Source organism: Primulina tabacum, chromosome 4 (genome assembly GCF_025594145.1).
Source record: "Primulina tabacum isolate GXHZ01 chromosome 4, ASM2559414v2, whole genome shotgun sequence".
Lineage (NCBI taxonomy): Eukaryota > Viridiplantae > Streptophyta > Magnoliopsida > Lamiales > Gesneriaceae > Primulina > Primulina tabacum.
In genome coordinates this window covers 10,388,755-10,399,167 of record NC_134553.1, presented here as the reverse complement: position 1 = coordinate 10,399,167, position 10,413 = coordinate 10,388,755, and the positions used below count along the sequence as shown (strand labels likewise).

The following is a 10,413-nucleotide window of genomic DNA, read 5'->3' as shown; positions in this document are numbered from 1 at the left end:
TACAATGTACTTAAAACAGAGTTCTCCCATCCTTTATGTGTTTCCAGGATCGTCTTGAACGTTTGTTTCCCAAGATACAACGGAACAACCAGCAGTGATATAGCACGAGACACTACTACGGCGAACCGAACATACCTTTAACGGAGGAAATGGAAAGCTAACAATATGAAATTCAAGGGAATGTTTGAAAGAGATATGTTATTCATGTTTTTGAAATGAGGAAATGAACACTATTTATAAGCCCAAAAATGATCACCAAGAGTCATGTAAGATTAATTAACTCAATTATTTTTCTCATTAACTCAAGAATATGAAGAGCCAAAAGTTTTCAATTAACTCAAAATTTGAAAAGTCAAAAGACGATTCCACAATTATCACAACTAACTAAAAAATGTGGAAAACCAAAAAACAGTCTCACATTCATGAGACATAATTTTTATATAAATTCTAAATCTGATTCAAATTTCGACATTAAATGCCCAATTAACCTCTATGTCGAAATCAAAGAGAACAATACTGTACAGTGATTTAGTATTTGTGTTTATTAAATCATCGTTGCAATAGAATCCTTATATGCCATTCCAATTTTCTTTTAAAAAAAAACAGATGTGAGATTACACTACTATACATAACATTCCAAATCCTGTCATTTTAAATCTATTTTGCTAATTAATGAAAAATTCAAATATTACATGCTTCGTATTCTGATTTCCAAAAATTACTAGATCTATATTAATATTTTTGTATTATTATTATTATATCCATGCCCATAAACCTTTTCACTTCACGTGTCCTTAAACATTCAACACTAAATAATTGAAAATAATTAATCACATCTACAAAGTAGCAGGTAGACCTAAAGGGATCGTACATTAAAAATTTGTTGAACTCGTGACGTGAAATGATGCAACGGAAGTGTATGATAAGTTAGAATCTGAAATTCAAATTTCCTACGTCAACATAATGCCAAATTAAATATCACTAAAACGGGAAAAGTGCCATCAGGACACGATGGAATTGACCGAAAACATGGCAGATCATGGCAAAACTCCCCCGCTAAATTCAAGTTTTGCATTGTTTGCCTTTAGTGTAAACTCAACATGCCAAAAAAAAAAAAAAAAAAAAAAAAAAAAGCTTGTTCCATCGCATGTTGAGGCCTAAAAAAAACTAAGGCACTAGATTTGTTGAAAATGCATCAAGAAAATGGATCCAATTGTCGTCGTCGTCCTCGTGATCTTCCTGTGGTGTCTTTCCTAATTCGTCGTTCCTCGCGAATCGTCCCCTGATGCGCGGGCGACTGTCTGCTAATGTCTTCCTACATTCGTACTGATCAATTCATGTGTAGTTTAAATCAGTGAACCAGAAGGGGAAAATGTTTAAACTTTAGAAATTGATTAATTAGCCAGTTGGACTTGAATATATACATATATGGGATGTAAAAAAATTAATATATAAAAAATTATTATGTTTTTGGAGAAACAGGAACCTTAATCTTCTTGTTGAAATTCCTGAGATTCTTCTTGCTTCTGTACCTCTCAATTCTTTCTTTTTTCTCCTCTGGACTGTACGGGTTCGCTCTATTCATGCTTTCCATTATACTGCTCTCGCTTGCCATGGCGCCGCTTGAATAATGTTCGCTTCGCGATGCCATTTTGCACCCTATTACAATACAAACATAAGACAAGTAACCTTGCAGTTGCCTCACTGTTTGTAAGATCAGATTAGATTAGATTAAAAATTATGTAAAATTAACTAAATAATCACATATATTTTCTATAAAGAAAAATTTCATATTTATTGTGGTTGAAACATAGATTATCCTATGAACATTAAACTTTTTGTAAGACGATATTATTATAACATTTGAAATTTGTTTAGTAGTGATTCTCAAATTGATCAATATTATTTACATTGAAAATTGGAATGTTAGGAGTACAAGTTGGCTTGTCTTGGATTTGTCTTGTGACGTTTTTAAATTTGTTTTTCATCCACCAATTAATTCTCTTTTTTAGTTTGATCATTTTTCCACTTGAAACCACTAAATCCAATAAGTATTATTTATTTGGCATTTAATCTTTTAAGTGGTTTATGTTACGAGAATAAAACTTATATTAGATACCATAAAATTCATGTAAGAAAATATTGGAACGATAAGTATTTTCCTATCATTTTTTAAATATTTGGTGGTATTTTTGTTTAAATAGATTTTATTTTATGTGACATGAACTATATTCTCGTTACATAAATCACGTAAAAAATCATAATTAAAATACCAAATAAACGATATTCAACGAGTTTCGTGACTTCTAGGATAAAAGAATACACAAAATCCAATTTAGAAAATGAAAGTCAAACTTTAGCAAATTAACTGAGAAAAATAAAAAAAATACATATTAATGGACTAATCATGCAACACGTTGATCAATAGTGAAAAAAAAAATACTAATGATTACAATTGTAATATTTCCAAATGGAGTGTAAATGATTTACTAGAGTTCATCCGAAATTTTTCAGTTCAAAATCTTATGCTTAGAAACAAGAAACGTGTTATACCTGCAGATCACCGGTGCTCAACGCTTTCCTGAAAGAAGAAGGCTCGACTTCAAAGTACCCATGCGAAGAATTCATGACAGAGTAGCAGTAGCCTTCCAGCTGGTTCATCTGCAGAGACTGGCTACTAACGCTGCTCTGCGTTAAACTCGGACTGTAAGTCGTGTTATAGCTCGTGATCGAATTAGGCGAGCCCCCGTAGCAGCTGCTGGTGTGCCCGAACTCCGGCTTCAAGGCCGAGATTAATTCGTGGTCGTTGCCCGCCGGAATCGACAGAGGGGGGAGGAAAATGGAAGGCGGCAAAAACAGGGAGGCGGAGGAGTATTCATCATGAAGTGGTTCTACGGTGCTGGGGTTGAACATGATTGACTTGAGGTTTTGTTGAGGTGATTTCAAAGAATAAGGAACGTGCGCTCTACTTATAGGGGTTGAATTACATATGATGGGGTGACGCGGAGTCTGACGTCATCGCTGCTGGGGGACGTTGACTTGATAGCTTTTCCTGTCATGCGGAACAGTATAATGGCCAACATGCAGTGTTGCCAACAACCAGATGATTATTTCGTGAACGAATCATCCAAGATTTTAACCGATTATACATTGAAAAGCAGGCCCCAATGTGATTTTGGTAAATTATGGAATTGACTTCTCTTGAAACGATTGTTCAAAAATCAGTGAAATATACTTTGGGAATTTGGTAAATTTTGGTTTTTTATCATAATTTTCTGGGATCACATCAACATTTTCGATATTACATAAACAATTATACCAAAATAACTGAAAACTGCATCAAAATAGAACTTTGAAAATTTAATAGACCAAAACTCGTAATTGAGCAAATCAATTAACCAAAATAACTATTTTTCCTTCAAGCTAGCCCGTTACCTCAAAGCCTTTACTCAAAACTTGGTGGACCCATAGTGCCCACGGCCCGAGCGAGCCTACATTCTTATAAGTTATGTATTTAAGTGAAGGCACATTGGTGATATATTGTTATAGACAATAGTTTTATGTTATTCATGAGTTGTATATTTATCCGTGGGGTTAAATATATTGGGCAAAAACTTATGTGAGACGATCTTACGAGTCGTATTTTGTGAGATGGATCTTTTATTTAGGTCATCCATAAAAAAATATTACTTTTTATGTTAAAATTATTACTTTTTATTGTGAATATCGGTAGGATTGACCCGTCTCACAGATAAAGATTTGTGAGACCGTCTCACAAAAGACTTGCTCAATGTATTGTCATACATTGATTGATTAAATGAGAATTTATTAGTCTTGAAGAGTATTCAAAGCTATATCATATGGTATGTAGCAACTTCGTACCATAAATATAAATTGAATTTATGATTATTGATAAGGCCAAATCTTGCAAATATTTTAGGGATTTAATTTTATAATATTTGCCATTATCTAGAATTTTTATCCCTAATTATGTGATTATTTGAATTAATAAATTTACATTTGAATAAAAGTGAAAAAGTGTTTAAATTAAAAGATAAAATAAATTTACTAGATTTCAAAGGAAACAAAATATCAAAAGAAGAGAAATAAAATATTTTTATTGCTTGATGATATTGAAATCTTGAAAAATCTTGATAAATATCTTATCTATACTTTCTTTACTTGACATGGGCTTAGAAGGAAAGAAAGAAGGAGGCCCATTGAGTAAGGATAAAAGGAGAAGAGGCATAGACGTGAAAGGGAGGCGTAAAACAAAAGTAAAACCAGCGCAGAAGAAGTGAGAGCAGAAGGGAAAGAAGAGAAGACGGAAGTGCAGGAAACAAGGAGGAAGTGAACAGCAGAGAAGAGGAAAAAAGGAAGGAAGCGTAGAACAGAAGGCTACAGTGAAGCAGAAACAGTGAGGAAGTGCAGAAGGGAGGAAGACAAAAGCCAAAGGCTGGAGGAATTCCTCACACACGCCTAAATCACAGAGAATTTCTCTTATTTCCTTCTTTTAGTTTTCTTCTCTGAACTTAAATATGTGTTTTCACCTTTGTTTTGAATTCATGGAATAAATTTCTTTAGACTAAGACCACGATAGGGCCAAACAATACTTTATTTGATATTTGTTTTATTTTCGATATATTATTTTTCTAGATTTTAATTATTGATTGATTTTAGTTTAATATTTATTGTTAATAGCCTGATCAACTATTTACATGTCTGTTGATTAATCACGAATCGGAAGATGGTTGATTAAATATAGCAACAAAGACGTCATCAACACATGGTTAAACTGACTAGAAATAGTATTCGGTTTCAGTGTGCGGTTTTAGATGAAAACTGAAATTCCACGAAGATTTAATGCATTTAGATCTAATTAAATTCAATTAGAAATAATTGGACTGTTGATTTAGATAGGTTTATTAAATCGAGGAATCGTTTAATAAATAAATTTGGGGATTTCACCGTGATTGTCAAGAATTAAATAATTAATTGAATTTAAACACGTGTCAACATAGTAGAGTTTGGTACCGTTGTGTGTCTTAGTTATTTATTTGAATTTGAATCCCTCCTTGATATGTAAATCCGTCGTTTTAATTGATATTATTTTATTTAGTATTTTAGATTAATAATCGACATATCATCTTGTTATTTATTTTGTCTATCTTAATTTAAGTGATAAAATTCTAGTAATTAAATATTAGTCTTTGTGGGATCGATACTTGGACTCATCATCCATTTACTATAATTTGACATAGTCCGCTTGCTAGATTTATTCCCAACCGAAATCGTCGGTCAATTATACATTTTGTCATAACTTAAAAAATGACTATGTCATTATTTTGATATCTATTTCCATATGGTATTAATTCAAGTTAATTTTTTTTGTATGTTGATGACATTTTTTTTATCATTCCAAATATATAATTTAGCTATTCAACTTCATATTTGAAATTTATATTTCAATCTTATTTTTTATCCTAACATTTTATTTTATTTAAATGATAACTTTCATTTTAAATCTACTTCATTTTTTATTTTTTACGGCGCATAAATTGTGTCAATAATCACTATAGTAATATATTAATTGAAACCTCCCATATTTAATATTTTGGTGTGTTGTCAAGTTGTTGAAGCCTTCTAAAAATGTAACTGTAACTTCCAATTTCCATCATTTTCAATATTTCTAATTTCTTTTCATTAATTATATAAAAATTATTTTAATATTTAACATATTTATATATATTTCTATATTTATATTATTTTCCTTTCGTTTTGTTTCAAAATAATTTAATTATATATATGATATTAATGTTCAACCATTATATTAAATATTTTTTGTGTATTATTGTATTGCCCGAGAATTTTATCCTGGTAATCTGTAATTATTGATTTATAATTTGATATGATTATGAGAGGATTAATCGGGACACGATTTGATTTAGCATGAAAAGATGTATGTGCGAGGACAGTGCCTTTCGCGCACATGCGCGACGTGATGCGCGCAAATGCGCGAAATGGGCAGAAGACCTCGCGCATATGCGCGAAGTGAAGGCGCGCATATGCGCGAGCTGTACGATGGGACTCCAGAGAACCTCGCGCATATGCGCAACGTGTATCCGCGCACATGCGCGAGGGTACCCGAGAGTTGGGTAAAATGAACAAAGGCCTCGCGCATATGCGCCGAGTAAGGGCGCGCATATGCGCGAGGTGCTGTGCAGAGGACGCGCCGAGACATATGGTCTCGCGCATATGCGCCGAGTGATGTCGCGCATATGCGCGAGACATGCAGATTGAAGATTTGCCACGTTGCCTTAACATGTGAATTGATATATATATATATGGAATTCAGTCTTCGAAAGAAACATAAGGAAAAGGGAAAAACGAGGCCACCTTTACGATTTTGATTTTAGAATTCGATTTACGAGAAATCCGTCCGTCCGAATTAGAATCCGACTTCAGTACTGTGTTCCAATCAACGCATGCTACCACTGGACGTAAGTTTTGTTACGTTTTGATATGTCTTGAAATTATGACATTGTCAGAATCAAATATGATTCATATATGATGTTCTTGACATGATAGACATCGTAGAATCGAAGTCAGATTGAGAAACAGACTGATTATGGAATTGTTATGATTTTCTGATTATATTGATTTGAAATCGGACAGATTTGAATTATGAATGAATTACAGATTGTATCGGATATGAGTTATGATTTGTAATTGATGTCTGTTGATTTGGTATTTACGGAGATACTGAGATTGTGCCGTTATGCCGTTGATTTGAATTAAATCCAGATTAAACAGATTCAGTGTTGAATTGAGAATGGAATATTGATATTATGATTCTCGATATGACGTTTCAGATTTAAAGAGACAGTCTTGAGTTCAGAACTGATATTGCTTCAGACCAAGACTACAGACGAAAGATATAAGTCAATGTGATATTGGGAGATCGACTCAAGTAGGATATACTTGAGTTTTCCTAAATCACATACTTACTGTTATTATATGCATTGATTTGATTTGATATGCTTGCTCTATGGATTTATAGGAAGCATGTATTAGATGAGTATTAGACGAGTGATCTTGTGACAAAAGTGTCTGATAGTGGTGGGATCGCCACGTGCACATTGCACGATGTCATAAGATAGTGAATTGGCGAAAGTGCCAAAGTTTATCACGTATAGGTCACCGGACAATTGGCAATCGATGTAGATAGAATTGGAGTTTCTTCTATTACTGGTGATCGATATGGAATGCCAACGTCTGGAAACCGGGATCCCTAGACTAGGATTGAGTCTAGTCTGAAACGTGGAGTCACGAGTCTGATTGACGATTTTATATTGATTATGTTTCTGATTTTGTTACATGTTACTGATATTTGTTACATGCTTTTACATTGTTGATATAACTGCATGTTTCGTTGACTTATATTGGGATTTATTTCTCACCGGAGTTATCCGGCTGTTGTCGTATTTGTATGTGTGCATGGCAACAGGTGGGACGGGTTCAGGGTCGAGAAGATGAAGAGAGATCGGGATTAGAGTGGAGACTTCGGACCTTGATTAGAGATAGGGTTTGGACACTTGATATTTAGTTGTTAAACCTTAGTTCGAATGATTGTATATAGTACCAAACTTGTACTTTTAATATACTGATATGTATATTTGCATGTATTCCATTACGTTCCGTAATAAAAAAAAAAAAATTAGACCCTGTTTATTATAATTAATTAAATTGTCCTAAAGATGATTAAGAACATGATTAGTGTCCGGGTCCCCACAACAGGTGGTATCAGAGCGATAGATCCTTTAGATTGAGATAGGAGCTAGGGAGCGGGGTATAATGTGTGTTCTTTCCTGCTTTTGATTTCTAGAATGATTTACTGCTTTATAATGCATGTTTATCTGTTTATCTGACTTGATTTGAAAACATGTGTTATTGAGAATGAATCAGCACCGATTCTGGATCAGCAGTAAGATGATCGAAGGAGGACTGAAACATATTTGTGTATTTGGTTGCTAACCCTTTTGATTATTAGATATGCCTCTGAGAAGAATACCAGAACAAGGTAGTACTTCGAATCCCCCAATGGACGTTACAGCCACTCCTATGGAGACATTATTGAAAAGGTTTCAGTCGTTCAATCCACCAACTCTGAAGGGTACTGAGAATTCAGTGGATTGCGAGAGTTGGCTAGATGATATAGAGATACTGTTTGAGTCCTTGGACTATACTGATGAGAGGAGAGTGAAACTGATAGGGCACCAGTTGCATGATGTGGCAAAGAACTGGTGGATTACCACAAAGCGGGCCTTGGAACATCGAGGTACGACTATCACCTGGAATGTCTTTAGAACTGAATTCTATCAGAGATTCTTTCCAGTGTCGTACAGGAAGGATAAGGGAGCGGAGTTTGCAAACTTGAGACAGGGCCAGCTAAACATTGAGGAATATGTGACTAAATTTTCTACTCTGTTGCGATTTGCTCCACATGTGGCCGAGAATGAAGAAGCTATTGCGGATCAGTTCATCAATGGTTTGAATCCTGAGATTTTTACATTGGTGAACACAGGGCGACCAAATAATTTTACTGATGCCCTGAACCGAGCCAAGGGAGCCGAAGCCGGTCTGAAAAGACAGAGAGGAGCTTCGTTTGTGCCACAAGCACCGAGACCACAACAACCACCTCCTCGGTTTGAAAGTGGCAGCAGTAGTAGCGGAAAGAAGGATTTCTTGAAAGGTAGAGGGAAGCAATTCAAGAAGTCAGGAAGTAGTTCTTCTAGCTCTGGGAGTCCTCGACAGAGCCAGAGTTATACAGGACCCTATTGCAGCACCTGTGGAGGGAAGCATTCCACTGAGCAGTGTCGAGAAGTGTTCGGCAGTTGCCGTATTTGTAGGCAACGGGGACATTTTGCCAGAGTATGCCCACAGAGAGACTCTCAGAGAACACAAGGTGCCGAATCATCTGGATCAGCGGCACAGATTGAACGACAATCAGCCGCTGTTCATTCTTTCCAGTCAGCACCGTCTATTCAGTCACAGTAGAGGCCAGGAGGAAGCCAGACAGTGAGCCAACCTCCGAGACAGCAGGCCAGAGTGTTCGCTTTGACTGAGAAGTAGGCACAGGAGGCACCTGACGATGTTGTTGCAGGTGACTGTTTTATTTCTGGTTATCCTGCATATGTATTGATAGATACTGGTGCATCACATACATTTATATCTGAGCGATTTGCTTTGATGCATTCTTTGCCTATTGAGTCATTGTCTACGGTAGTATCTGTCTCTTCTCCGTTGGGGACGGGTTTGATATCAGTGAAGTCTGTTAGATCGTGTATACTGCAGTATGATGGGCATGAAATTGAGTTAGATTGTATTGTACTTGGGTTGTCTGATTTTGACTGTATTATCGGTATCGATATGTTGACCAAGTACAGGGCTACAGTCGATTGTCTCCACAAGATGGTAAGATTCAGATCGGAGATGGTTGATGAGTGGAAATTCTATGGTAAGGGTTCTCGATCTAGAATTCCTTTGATATCCGTATTGTCTATGACTCGATTGTTACAGAAAGGAGCGGAAGGATTCCTTGTCTATTCAGTTGATTTACTGAAATCGAGTCCATCATTGGCGGATTTGCCAGTGGTGTGTGAGTTTGCTGATGTCTTTTCAGATGAGATTCCTGGTTTGCCTCCGATTCGAGAGATAGACTTCAGCATTGAGTTGATGCCAGGTACAGTTCCGATTTCGAGGGCTCCGTACAGAATGGCACCGATTGAGTTGAAAGAATTGAAAGAACAGTTGGAGGATTTACTGACCAAGGGGTATATCAGACCGAGTGTGTCTCCTTGGGGTGCTCAAGTACTGTTTGTTCGAAAGAAAGATGGTTCAATGAGACTCTGTATCGATTACCGGCAACTGAACAAAGCAACGGTAAAGAATAAATATCCCTTGCCTCGCATTGATGGTTTGTTTGATCAGTTGCAGGGTTCATCCGTATATTCCAAGATCGATCTGAGATCTGGATACCATCAGCTGAGAGTCAGGGATTCTGATATCTCGAAGACTGCATTTAGAACCAGGTATGAACACTATGAATTTATTGTCATGCCATTTGGTTTGACGAATGCACCGGCTGTATTTATGGGGTTGATGAACCGTGTCTTTCAAAGATATCTTGATGAGTTTGTTATCATATTCATTGATGATATATTGATTTATTCAAACAATATGATTGAGCATGCTGATCATCTGAGAACTGTGTTTAAAATTTTGAGGGCTGAGAAGTTATATGCTAAACTGTCGAAATGTGAGTTTTGGTTGAGACATGTAATATTTCTGTGGCATATTATATCCGGAGATGATATATCAGTTGATCCCAGTAAGGTTGAGGCAGTGATTTCT

At 35.7% G+C, this 10,413-nt stretch overlaps 1 long non-coding RNA gene across 1 annotated transcript; it reads right to left on the bottom strand.

The window, feature by feature from the left end:
• Window positions 1-902: 902 nt before the first annotated feature.
• On the bottom strand, window positions 903-2,925 carry LOC142541539 (uncharacterized). Its single transcript, XR_012819374.1, has 3 exons — window positions 2,554-2,925; window positions 1,487-1,659; window positions 903-1,326 (listed from the first exon to the last, which is right to left on the bottom strand). It is a non-coding gene; the product is annotated as an uncharacterized LOC142541539 (long non-coding RNA).
• Window positions 2,926-10,413: the final 7,488 nt, after the last annotated feature.